This window comes from Cetorhinus maximus, chromosome 23 (assembly GCF_964194155.1).
Source record: "Cetorhinus maximus chromosome 23, sCetMax3.hap1.1, whole genome shotgun sequence".
NCBI lineage: Eukaryota > Metazoa > Chordata > Chondrichthyes > Lamniformes > Cetorhinidae > Cetorhinus > Cetorhinus maximus.
The window spans coordinates 55,131,235-55,145,033 of NC_135901.1; the positions used below are offsets into that span (position 1 = coordinate 55,131,235).

Genomic DNA, 13,799 nt, shown 5'->3' on the forward strand with positions numbered 1-13,799 from the left:
AAGGGGTGTGAGACTGGAGGAGATTCCATAGATAGGGATTTGAAAATATGGAAGAGGAATTTAACATTTTGGTGTTTCTTAACCCTGAGTCTTTGGTGGTCAGTGAGCACAAGGGTGATGAGTGAACAAGACATGGTGTGAGTAAGCACACGGGTAGCAGAGTTTTGGATGACCTCAAGATTACAGGGAGGCTGAATGTGGGAGACCGGCCAGGAGTGCAATAGGATAGTTAAGTCTAGAGGGAACAAAGGAATGGATGAGAGTTTCAGCAGCAGATGAGCTGAGACTGGGCTGGAGTCGGGCGATGTTACTGAGGTGGAAATAGGCGGTCTTGGTGATGATGTGGATATGTGGTTGGAAGCTCATGTCAGGGTCAAATGTGACACAGATTTTTCAACAGACTGGCTCGGCCTCAGACAGTTGCAGGGAGCCAGTGGATCTAGAGTGGAGTTTGTAGCGGAGACGGAAGATAATGGCTTCACTCTTCCCAGTGTTTAAATGCAGGAAATGTTGTTCATCCAGTACTGAATGTCAGACAAGTCAACTTGGAGGTGATGATGTTCACATACATCTGCTACCCTGGTCCATGTAGGTGGTGGAGGTTGAGGGTTTGGGAGATTCTATGGAAGGTCTGGTCGAGTTGTAGAAATGTAAATCCCCTCTACTTCACCAAATCCAAAACAGTGTCATACGGATTCGAAACGTTAACTCTGTTTTTCTCTCAACAGATGCTGCCAGACCTGCAGAGATTTTCCAACACTTTTTGTTTTTATCCCTCTCCTTTTCATGCTGTCTCACTCATCTCTGTCTCTCTCTCCTCTCCCTCCCACCCCCAACGCCAACCCCTGTCTGTCTCTCTCTCCTCCTGTGGAGGGCACAGTCATCTATAGGCCCAGACTGGGTGGCAGGTTCCCTTCCCTGAGGGACATTAGTAAACCAGTTGGATTTTTATGACAATCCAGCAGTTTTCATGGTCACTTTTTCCTAGTGCCAAACCCACAAATTCCCAGATTCATTCAGCTCAATTTCACAACCTGCCTTTGTGTTTTTGTGGGTTCCCTCTCACTCCCTTTTTTCTGTTTTAAATCAATTTCACAGAGTATTAGAAGGGGAGGACTTGCAGTCAGGAAACTCAAACCAAACATCACATCAGGATCTGACGGAGTCGCCCAATTTATCGTAACCTGAATATCATTGGATTTTGAACATGGAAGGAAAAAGCACCATTCACAGTGGGGAGAAACCGTACACGTGTTCTGTGTGTGGACGAGGCTTCGGCGAATCATCTGGCCTGTCGAGACACAAGCGCAGTCACAACCGGGAGAAACCTTGGAAATGTGAGGACTGTGGGAAACAATTCAAATCCCCATCAGAGCTGGAAACACATCGACGCACTCACACTGGGGAGAGACCATTCACTTGCCCCATGTGCAGGAAGGGATTCACTCAGTTATCCACCCTGTTGACACACAAGCGAGTTCACACTGGGGAGAGACCATTCACCTGCTCAAAGTGTGGGAAGGGATTCATTAATTCAGCGAACCTAATGACACATCAGTGAGTTCACACTGACGAGAGATCTTTTAAATGCCCAGACTGTGGGAAGTGCTATAAAAGTTCCCAGGAACTGATGTCGCATCAACGTGTTCACACTGATGAGAGACCGTTCAGGTGCTCTCACTGTGGGGCTGGGTTCAGGCAATCTTATCAACTCACTATACACAAGCACACTCACACTGGAGAGAGACCATTCACCTGCTCCGAGTGTGGGAAGGGATTCACTCAGTCATCCACACTGCTGGGACACCAGCGAATTCACACTAGGGTGAGGCCGTTCACCTGTTCCAAATGTGGAAAGGGATTCACTCAGTCATCCACACTGCTAACACACCAGCGAGTTCACACTGGTGTGAGGCCATTCACCTGCTCTAAGTGTGGGAAGAGATTCACTCAGTTATCCACACTACAGAGACACCTACGAGTTCACACTGGGGAGAGACCATTCACCTACTCCATCTGTGGGAACAAATTCAGTCTGTCAGCCACACTGCACAGACACCAGCGAGTTCACACTGCTGGGGGAGACCGTTCACCTGCTTCGAATGTGGAAAGAAATTCACTCAGGCACCCAACCTGCTGATGCACCAGCGAATTCATGAGTAACGACAGTAAGTGGATTTTGCTGTTAATCACATCCAGGACTGAACCATGTTCGTTGCTGTATGTTTCTGCTGATGTTAATAAACTCCAGATAGATATAAGGGTTAATGTTGTGGATAAAATGCAAATAAAACAGCTTTGTGTTAAACACAAAGTGCTGAGTCTATTAATACAGCATTTCCCAAACCTTTCCCAGTGAGGCCTCATTTTAATGACTCAGACTTGGTGTGACCTTAGAGTGAAAATCTGGGGGTTACAGGAGATGTTGAGTGGGGCAGGGGGAAGGAGGCTTCAGACAGACAGTTTGGACAATCATTATTGTGCAGACAGCACTTCAAGCAGCTAAATACTTGCTCTAAGCTCAATGGAAACTTAATATAATGTAAAGCCTACATTGTAAATTAGACTCATGTATAATTAACTCGTAATAATTCTCTTTATAACTCTCTATAATTCTTCACTAAATAAAATCTTGAAATTCCATTTCTGCTTGTACAGGATATTTCATATAAATGACTGCCAATTACACACACAAGCAGATTTTAATAGTCACTACAATAGGGTTTCAGTTATCGACAACAGAATCTATTGATGTGATATACAGCCAGAAAGGTGTTTTCTCCTCTACAAACATTTTATGGCTCATAAAACTTTTAATAATCCTGAAAATATGCTTTTTTAAAAACTGTATATGTAGATCTCTCAAATTTAGACTGATTTACACAAGCTTCAACCTATCTGCAGTCTTTAACAATGTTGATCACACCATTCTGCTCCAACACCTCTCCACTGTCGTCCAGCTTGGTGGGGCTGTTCTCTCCTGGTTTCATTCTTCTCTTCCTAATCATAGCCAGAGAATTACTTGGAATGTCTTTCCTTCCCACTCCCACAGTTACCTCTGGTGTCCCCCAGAGGATCCAGCCTTAGCCTCCTCTTATTTCTCATCAACATGTTCCCCACAACGACATCATCTGAAAACACAGTGTCAGTTATCACATGGACACTGACAGTGCCCAGCTCTACCTCACCACCGCTTCTCTCCACTTCTCCACTTTTGTTAAATTATCAGACTGTTTGTCTGATGTCCAGTGGTGAATGTGCAGAAATTTCCTCCAGTTAAGTATTGGGAAGACTAAAGCCATTGTTTTCATTCCCGAGCTTCCAACTCCATTCCTCTTCCTCACAACTGTCTGAATGTAAACCTGACTTTTTGCACACGTGATGTCAGGTTTGACCCCGAGATGCGATTCCAACTCGTGTGTGTGTCCCAGTGATTTTCCAGTCACACTGATGATTTAAATATTTCCCCACAGACAGAACAGACAAACATTTTTCCTTCCATAATCAGAGGCTGATCATTTATGAATTCAGTGATTCTGTAAGATCTTGCAAGATTTTTGGTTTGAGTTTCCCATCTGAAAATCCTCTCCCTCTAATCCCATGTAAACACAGTTTACAAAAGCCATCAATGTCAGTACAGGATAGAAATTCGGAACAGACTATTCTAGTTTCTATGGATTATTCTTTCTCCTTTCATTCCCCCAAATCTATAAATCCCTGTCCCACACACTCCTCCCCCTCTCTGCTCATTGTTCCAGATTCAGTGCCCAGTCTCCTACTAATTCTTTTCCCCTCTCCAGATTCTCTCTCTTCCTGTCCTTAAAGTGGTGAATCAGCCTGTGGGTCAATCCCACTCCTTCACTCTAATTCTACCAAATAATTCAGCTGAAAACAACAAATCATCTTTAATGACTTGATTCGTCATTTGGATGTTTGGAAAGAATCATCTTTTTTCCCAACTGTGGAGAACAGAAAATCCAGTGATTAATTCAGAGCCTCTTTCTCCCCAGGTCTGTTCCAACAAGCTGTGTCTATCTGAGTTACATTGATACAGACTCTCTCACTCAGTAAGTGATCAGATCTCACTGAACTATAACACAAGCTGTGTCTATCTGAGTTACATTCATACAGACTCTCTCACTCAGTGAGTGATCAGATCTCACTGAACTATAACACAAGCTGTGTCTATCTGAGTTACATTCATACAGACTCAATAAGTGATCAGGTCTGACTGAATTACAATAACAAATGCAACAACTTACATTTATATCGAGTTTCTAACGTAATACATTGTCCCAAGAAGCTTCACAGAGGCATAAGGACATATTAGGTCAGATGACCAAATGCTTGGTCAAAGAGGTCGGTTATAAGGAGTGTCTGAAAGGGGGAAAGTGAATTAGAAAGGTGGAGAGGTTTAGGGTGGAAATTCCACAGCTTAGGGTCCAGGCAGCTGAAGGCCCGGCCACCAGTGGTGGAGTGATTAAAACTGGGGATGAAGGACATCCGGTAATGGTGCTCCATGTATGTGGGCCCCATAGCCCAGGCTCAAAGCCGAAATCTGAACTTTGGGTCATAGTTTGACTGTCCCGGGTCTCAGAGAAAAACAATTCCCCAAATAAACATCTTGTAGGATCTTGGTTTATTGATACCATAAGAATTTTGGACTAGTTGAGTCCTCCTGTGTACTCGATAGAGATTGATTTTAACAGAGTTAAAATCCTTTGTGTTTCAGTGTCAAAACAAGAACATGTTTTAGCAAAAACAAAAATATATAAATACTGAAAAACTGAACAGAACAAACCTGGAGAAATACACAGGTCAATCATCATTGGAAAGTGATAAGTTAGTGGTCACTGTTTCAGGTGGGACTCCTTCAGAGTGAACACTTCCCACCACCAGCACCAACCCCACTCCCCCATCCCCCTCCCTGTGAACTGAACATTACTTCAGCCACTCATCCACCCATTGCCCATCCACCCAATGGCTCCCAGCCTGGATTAACATTCAGCATGAACCCAGTGAGAGGGTGAGCTGGCTCACGGGATGTCAGAATGGACAAGAGCTGGAAGTGGTTCCAATCAATGCGTTTTAAGTTTCATTGCTAAATACAGGAAACTTAATATTTTGTTAAATCCCCATGTGCACACCCTTTGTGAATTACAATTTCTCACCCAGTCCTTTCCTCTGGTTTCAACTTGGTGCATCCTGTGTGGGTTCAGCAGAGGTAGAGACAGGCTGCTCGGGAGATGGGGGCAGTGTGTCGGGAGATGGGGGCAGAGTGTCGGGAGATGGGGCAGCGTGTCGGGAGATGGGGGCAGCGTGTCAGGAGATGGGGGCAGAGGGTCGGGAGATGGGGGCAGAGTGTCGGGAGATGGGGGCAGTGTGTTGGGAGATGGGGGCAGAGTGTTGGGAGATAGGAACAGAGTGTTGGGAGATGGGGCAGAGTGTCGGGAGATGGGGGCAGAGTGTCGGGAGATGGGGCAGCGTGTCGGGAGATGGGGGCAGCGTGTCGGGAGATGGGGGCAGAGTGTCGGGAGATGGGGCAGAGTGTCGGGAGATGGGGGCAGCGTGTCAGGAGATGGGGGCAGAGGGTCGGGAGATGGGGGCAGAGTGTCGGGAGATGGGGGCAGAGTGTTGGGAGATAGGAACAGAGTGTTGGGAGATGGGGCAGAGTGTCGGGAGATGGGGGCAGAGTGTCGGGAGATGGGGGCAGAGTGTCGGGAGATAGGAGCAGAGTGTCGGGAGATGGGGGCAGTGTGTCGGGAGATGGGGGCAGAGTGTCGGGAGATGGGGCAGAGTGTCGGGAGATGGGGCAGAGTGTCGGGAGATGGGGGCAGAGTGTCGGGAGATGGGGCAGAGGGTCGGGAGATGGGGGCAGAGTGTCGGGAGATGGGGTCAGAGTGTCGGGAGATGGGGGCAGAGTGTCGGGAGATGGGGCAGCATGTCAGGAGATAGGAGCAGAGTGTCGGGAGATGGGGCAGACTGTCGGGAGATGGGGCAGAGTGTCGGGAGATGGGGGCAGAGTGTCAGGAGATGGGGCAGAGTGTCGGGAGATGGGGGCAGAATGTCGGGAGATGGGGACATATACTGTACATGTTTCTCATCCTCATAACTTACAACACTATTCCTGATGTTCATCAGCTACCTCACTTTCTTTCCCATTCACTCCATTTGCTGATCTATCAGTAATGGACTTGCTGCCATCTCGAACAAAACTGTTCTCACCACTAAGGCTCCGCTGGTATTGAATAGTCTTCATGACATCATCGCACTGGGACTGGATGACATCATCGCACTGGGACTGGATGACATCATAAGAGTCCATTGTTTCTTAATGATCCACATCAATAACAAGAGGAAATATTAATAAACCTGAGTACATTATCTAGGCTGACACTCCAGGGTGACACTGAGGGACTGCTGCACTGTCAGAGACAGCATCCTTCACATGGAACTTGTGGAGTCTCTGGTCACAATCTTCCAATCCTCCTTATACAGTAGTGGTGTCAAAGGACTGACAGATTGTAAATGTTACACCCCTGTTCAAAAACACAGCAATTCCAGGACAATCAGCTTCACATTAATGGAGGGGAAAGGCTGGAGACAATAATCCAGGACAAAATCAATTGGCATTTGGAAAAGTATTGGTTATTTCCAGCATTTTCTGTTTTTAACACTGATACTTCCCTGGATCCCAAGGCTCTCTGGGAGGTGTGGGTAGCTGGGATGTTTCCATGAGAGTAACCAAAGGTCTGAGAATTGAAAGAATCTCGAGTTAGAGAGGAGACCAGATCCAAAATTGGAGCAGTTGGCAACAGGACATCAATCAGTCTCCTCTTATCCTGGAGAAATCAAGGACTCGACTTTCTGAGAGTTTGAAACAAAACTGATTTATTTAACAGACATCAAGATATTAAACTTCAGCCCAGTTACAGGGATTATTAACATCAATAGAAACAAACCACAACTGTCAGAATGAACATGGTTCAGTTCTGGATGTGATTAACAGCAGAATCCAACCTCTGCAGTCACTTGTGAACTCACTGCTGTCTGAGCAGGTGGGATGACCAAGTGAATCCCTTCCTACATTCGGAGAAGGTGAACAGCATCTCCCCAGTGTGAACTCGCCAGTGTCTCAACAGGTTGGATAAATGAGTGAATCCCTTTCCACACTCGGAGCAGTTGAACGGCCTGTCTCCAATGTGAATTCACTAATGTACACTGAGGTGGAATGAAGGCTGAATCTCTTTACACAGGAAGTGCAGCTGAACGGCCTCTCCTTGTGTGAATTCGCTGGTGTTTCAGCAGGGTGGATAACTGAGTGGATCCCCTCCCACATTGGGAGCAGGTGAATGGTCTCTCCCCAGTGTGAACTCGCTGGTGTCTCAGCAGGTTGGATGAGTGAGTGAATTTCTTCCCACACACAGAGCAGGTGAATGGTCTCTCTCCAGTGTGAATTCGCTGGTGTCTCAGCAGGCTTGATGACTGAGTGAATCCCTTCCCACACTTGGAGCAGGTGAAAGGCCTCTCTCCAGTGTGAATTCGCTGGTGTCGTTTGAGGTTCGATGAAATGCTGAATCTCTTTTCACAGGAAGTACAACTGAATGGCCTCTCCTCAGTGTGAATTCGCTGGTGCTTCAGCAGGTCAGAGGACCCAGTGAATCCTTTCCCACATACCCTGCAGATGAACGGCCGCTCCCCAGTGTGACTGCGTCAATGGATTTCCAGTTTGGATGGACAATTGAATCCTTTCTCACAGTCCTTACATTTCCATGGTTTCTCCATGGTCCAGGTGTCCCTGTGTCTCTCCAAGTTTGATAATCAGTTGAAGCCTCGTCCACACAGAGAACATGTGTACAGTTTCTCCCCACTGTGAATGGTGTGATGTTATTTCAGGCTGTGTAACTGGTTAAAGCTCTTTCCAGTCAGTGCAGTGGGACACTCTCACTCGGGTGTGTGTGTGTGTCTCGGTGCTTTTCCAGTCATACTGATGTTTGAAATCTTTCCCTACAGACAGAACAGACAAACGTTTCTCCGTCCACATTCAAAGGTGATGATATTCAAGTCCTGATGAATCGAGTGACTGTGTCAGATCTTGATGTGATGTTTGGTTTGAGTTTCCTGCCTAAAAATCCTCCCCTTCTAATTATCTGTAAAAGGAATTTATAAAAGTCATCACTGTAAGAACAGGATATAAATTCAGAGCAGACAATTCTAGTTTCTATGGAACATTTTTTCCTCTCTTGTTCCTCCAAAGCTGCAAATCCCCGTCCCACACACTCTCCCTCCTCCCTGTGCTGAAATCCAGACAGAGTTTTGGACAATTCTTTCTGTATCTTTTTAACAAATTTCTCCAACTGGAGTTGACAATATGTCTGATCATTCACTTCAGTGATTACTCGAAACAAAACATTAATCTGATACCCCCTGACTGATCATACAGAATAGCAGATGTTAACCTTGTGTCCAAAACTTATTGTGTGGACATTTAATGAGTGATTATGAAGGTGGTTTCTCCCAATGTCCCAGAGTTTCCTTCCTTCCTTCTCTCCCTCTCTAACTAAGTTAAACCTGGGATCAGTCTCATGGCCCATTCTGGTTCCTGCTTCTCTTCCTGATGACTAATTAACTCCAATTAAATACTGAGAAGACTGAAGACACTGTTTTCAGTCCCTGCTCCAATCTCCATTTCCCAGATACCAACTCCATCCCTCTCCCTGGGAACAGTCTGAGATTAAACCAGTCTGTTCACAACCTCGGTGTTACATTTCATCTCGAAATGAGCTGCTGACCTCATGTCTGTGCCATCACTAAGATCGCCTGTTTCCACCTCCGTAATATCACCTGACCTCACCCCTGTCTCAGGAGTGTCTCATCTGCTGCTGAAACCCTTATCACGGCCATGTTTACCTCCAGACCGGACCAATCCAACACACACCTGGCTGGTCTCCCACATTCTACCCTCTGTAACCTTGAAGACATCCATATTTTTGCTGTCTGTGTCTTCACTCACAGCTAGGCCCGTTCCCTGACCTTCCTTGGCTCCTGTTTAAGGAGCAACTCGATTTTAAAAATCTCATCCTTGTTTTCAAATCCCCCAATGGCCTCCTCTCTTCTCTGTGTGTCTCCTGCAGACCCACAACCCTCTATAATATCTGCACTGCTCTAATTCTAGCAGTCCCTGTTTTAATTGCTCCACCATTAGTGTCCGTGCCTTCAGTTCCCTCGACCCCAAGCTCTGAAATTCTCTCCCTTTGTCTACCACACTTTCCCCCTTTAAGACAATTGAGTATTAATAAAAAAAGACATTCTGTCAAAACATTTTATCTTGTACTCATCAGGATAGAGGGAAGAAAACCAAATTTCAAAAGTTATCAGTCAGGCTAGTAATGTGTCTCACGTACACTTGCTAGAAGCTACGTATGTTCATCCACAGGGACCTGTCCTCTGCAGGCAGAAGGAACAAGTCCAGGCAAGGGGTGTTTTGTGGAATTAAACAAAAGCAGAGGGGATTTCAGCTCCTGGCTGTATTGTCCATGGCAACAACCAATCAGAGCCGACAGGCCAACCAATCAGCACCCTTTTCTCGTGCAGTATAAATTGTGGTTCCCTTTGAAATTTGGGATTCTTGCGTCTGTCCTGGTGAGTGCAACAGGAAAAGCTTTGACAGCTTGTCTCTTTTTTCGTTAATAATCAAATTCTGTACAAACAAGCGACTAATTAAGTATTTTGGTCACCTCCTGTGTCTGAATGTTATACTTTATTTTATGATTCCTGTGAAGCTCACTGGGATGATGAATGATGTTAATAGAAGTTGTTGTTGTTTCTGACTGTTACCCTGATCTCCTGTTTTACAACAACCCATTGATTTCACACCAAATCTCTGATTTATTGTCACTCCTGCGGGTCATTCATCCGGGTCTGCAACCTCTGTAAAAATGGCGCCCACGCATGCACCCTGTTGGACATTGCCACTTACAAAGATGGTGACCGCACATGCGCTCTGCTGCTTCTTGCCCCCTATAAAGATGGTAACCACACATGCGCTCTGCTGTTCCTTGCCCCCTATAAAGATAGTGACCGCACAAGCACCCTGCTGCTCCTTGCCCCTATAAAGATGGTGACCGCACATGCGCTCTGCTGCTCCTTGCCCCCTATAAAGTTGGCGGCCGTTAACTCGGGCCTACTTCCGGAGAAATGGCCTAATCTGTGGTTGGAAGGATGGTTCCTTATTGAGGGTTTAGGACAGAGACCGTGAATTCATAAAGCCTCCCAACTCACCCGCCAGCCCTATCTATTCTCACGGGTATTTTTTTCCAGCTCTCAGTCCGCACTTGGTCTTTGTAAATCCCGCATTTTAAATCCGCTCGCTACAGCTCTCCTCACGCCTGATTTCACGTCTACACATGCTCCAGCTTATAATGATTGACGGCAGCTCCGGACCAATAGGGACAGGGGGCGGGACTGGAGGACCAGCGGGACCGGCTGTTCTTCCGGCCAATCGGAGTGAATGAGGGGCGTGGCCGGGTTTGAATTGGAGCATGCGCAACGCGGGTGGGAATCGGGATGAAGGCGGTCGGATTGAAAGTTCAGCGGCTGAGAATGGGCCGATTGCAGGAGAAAAATGGAGCCGGAGGGTGGACTGGGAGGGTTCACAAACACCCGGTGTAGGACTCCAAACCCGGATTACAAACTCCCGGAGCCCAGTTTACACCGACTGTTTGGAAACTGCTTTTACAGGGGGTTAGAAGGGGACGATTTACACACAGCAAACTCAAACCCAGAGAAATAATTGTGTGGGAAAAGCACCAACATTTTCAAAATCCTGGTTAGACTGCACCTGAACCACTGTAATAAAAATAAAAAATGCTGGAAGTGCTCAGCAGGCCTGGCAGCATCTGTGGAGAGAAACAGAGTTAATGTTTCGAGTCAACATGACATTTCATCAGGACAGGAATACTGTGTTCAGTTCTGGGCATCACACTTTAGGAAGGATAGACTATATTGGCCTTAGTGGGAGAGCAGTGCAGATGTACCTGAATAACAACTGGACACCAAGCGTTAAATTATGAGGAGTGGTCAAACAAATGCATCAGAGTAATTACAGCACAGAAAGAGGCCATTCAGCCCATTGAGTCCATGCCAGCTCTCTGTAGAGCTGTCCAGTCTGTCTCATTGCCCCGCTGTGTCTTCAACCCCCTGCATGTTTATTTCTCTTAAATGCTGGTCCAATTTCATTTTAAAGCATTGATCATGTCTGCTTCCAGCCTGCTCGTAGGCAGTGAGTTCTGGGTTATTACCACTTGTTGTGTAAAATATTCCTCCCTGCATTTGCCCTGTATCTATTGCCCATAACCTTCAATATGTGTCCCCCTAATCTTTGTACCATCACCAGATGGAAACAACATTTTATTTGTCCACCTTATCTGAACCTGTCACTATCTTGTCCACCTCTATCCAATCTCCCCTCAACTCTGTAACTCCAAGAAGAACAACTTCAGCTTCTCCAATCTCACTTTGTAACCGAATTCCCTTTTTCCTGGAACCATTCTGGTAAATCTCCTCCGCAACCTCTCAAGGACCCTCACACCTTTCCTAAAGTGTGGAGACCCGAACTGGATGCAATACTCCTGTTGTGACCTAACCGGAGCTTTATAACGGGTCAGCTTATTTTCCCTGCGTTTATACACATGAAATCTGCTTATGAAGCCCACGATCTCATTTATTTTGCGAACTGTTCTATCAATATGTCCTTTCGCCTTCAAATGTGTATCCACATCAACCCCCAGTTCCCCCAGTCCCTACACACTCTTTAGGACTGTACCATTGAGTACCCTATTCATTCTGCCAATATTCATCATCTCACTGTGAGGTTTGTATTCCCTGGAATTTAGACGATTGAGGAGGACTTTCTCGAAGTTTTCATGATATAAATTGGAAATGGTGTGGTAGATAGAGGGGAACAATTTCCATTGGTTGGGGAATCCAGGACTGAGGAACATAGTCTAAAACTTAGAGCCAGACCTTTCAGGAGTGAGATTAGGAAAATCTTCTCCAGGTAAAGTTGGGAGAAGTTTGGAATTCTCTTCCTGAATTAGCAGTTCATGCTTGATCAATGTTCAGTTTCAATCTGGCGTTGATAGATCCTTCCTAACACAAGGTATAAATCAAGGGACAGGAGAAAAAGGGTCACAGATCAGCCGTGATCTGATTGCATAGTGGGACAGACTCGAGGGGCTAAATGGCCAACTCCTAGAATCATTGAAACTGAGAGCACAGAAGGAGGCCATTCAACCCTTTGTGCTTGTGCTGCCTCTTTGAAAGAGCAGTTGTGTTTAGTCCCACACACCCACTTTCTGTTTGTAACCCTGTAAGTTCCTCAATCCCAAATCCCTGTCAACTCCCTTTTAAAATTCCTGATAGAATCAGGTTCCAGCACCTTTCCAGGTAGAATGTTCCCGATCCTGACAACTCTCTGTTGATGCAGAAATTGCTGAACTCGATGTTGAGTCCGGAAGGTTGTAAAGTGCCGAATTGAAAGATGAACTGCTGTTCCTCGACCTCCCATTGAGCTTCATTGAAACACTGCAGGAGGCCAAGGACAGAGAGGTCAGAGTGGGAGAGGGGTGGAGAATTAAAATGAGAAGTGACCGGAAGCTCAGGGTCAAGCTGACAGACTGAACGGAGGTTGTTCCACAAAGTGATCACCCAATCTGTGTTTGGTCTTCCCAATGTAGAGCAGATCACATCGTGAGCAGTGAATACAGGAACTAAACTGCAAGAAGTACAAATAAATCACTGTTTGGTTTCATCTTGCACAACCTTGAGAACAGCCTGAATGAAGATACTTTACTTGAAGAATAAAGGTTAAAATATAATTACATTGTCTATCTCAGGGTGTAATCCAAGAACAACACCTTGTATTTACAGGAAGGGTTGTGGGGCTGGAGGAGGTTACAGAGATACTGAGGATCCGGTTGACATTGTCTATCCCACTGGTGTCAAAATCATTTTCCATTGTGGCTCTGATCCAATATCCTGACACTGGGTGAGGGCCACATTCAGCAGAATTTATAAAAATGGAACTAGATACAAATAAACTATATCAGTATTTACTTACACCTCGGTTTTATTTATTGTTCCTGCTGCTCCCGGTACCCGGCATCTCTTCGCTTGAACCATCACATCAACACTCAGGGCAAATGACTGGGCTGAGGCCTGTCTCAGATAAAAACACGAGGACCACTTGTCACCACAGAATCAAAGAAATTATAGCACAGAGGAGGCCATTCAGCCCATCATGTCTGTACTGGCTGAAAATGAGGCATCCAGTCTAATCCCGCTTCCCAGCTCTTGGTCCATAATCCTTTAGGTTACAGAACATCCAGTGTATATCCCAGTACTTTTTAAATCTGTGTATTTCTGCCTCTACCACCCTTTCAGTCAGTGAGTTCCAAGTCCCACCACCCTCTGGGTAAAAGCATTATTGAACTCCCCTCTAATCGTTCCACTAATTACTTTAAATCTCTATCCTCTTGGTTCTGACCTCTGTAAATGAAATAGGTCCTTCCTATCTAGGACCCTCATAATTTTTACACCTCAATTAAATCTCCCCTCTTCCTCCTCTGTCCCAAAGAAAACAACCCCAGCCTGTCCAATCTTTCCTCAGAGTTAAAATTCTGCAATCCTGCCAACATCTAGGTAAATCTCCTCTGCGCCTGCTCTAGTGTGATCACATCTTTCCTGTAATGTGCTGACTACAACTGGACTCAGTACTCTAGCTGTGCTCTAACTAATGT

The 13,799-nt window shown here is 45.8% G+C and overlaps 1 pseudogene; it reads right to left on the bottom strand.

Annotated features, from left to right (window-relative positions):
• Positions 1-7,067: 7,067 nt before the first annotated feature.
• Positions 7,068-13,799, bottom strand: part of LOC144698057 (uncharacterized) — a 68,087-nt pseudogene continuing 61,355 nt past the window's right edge.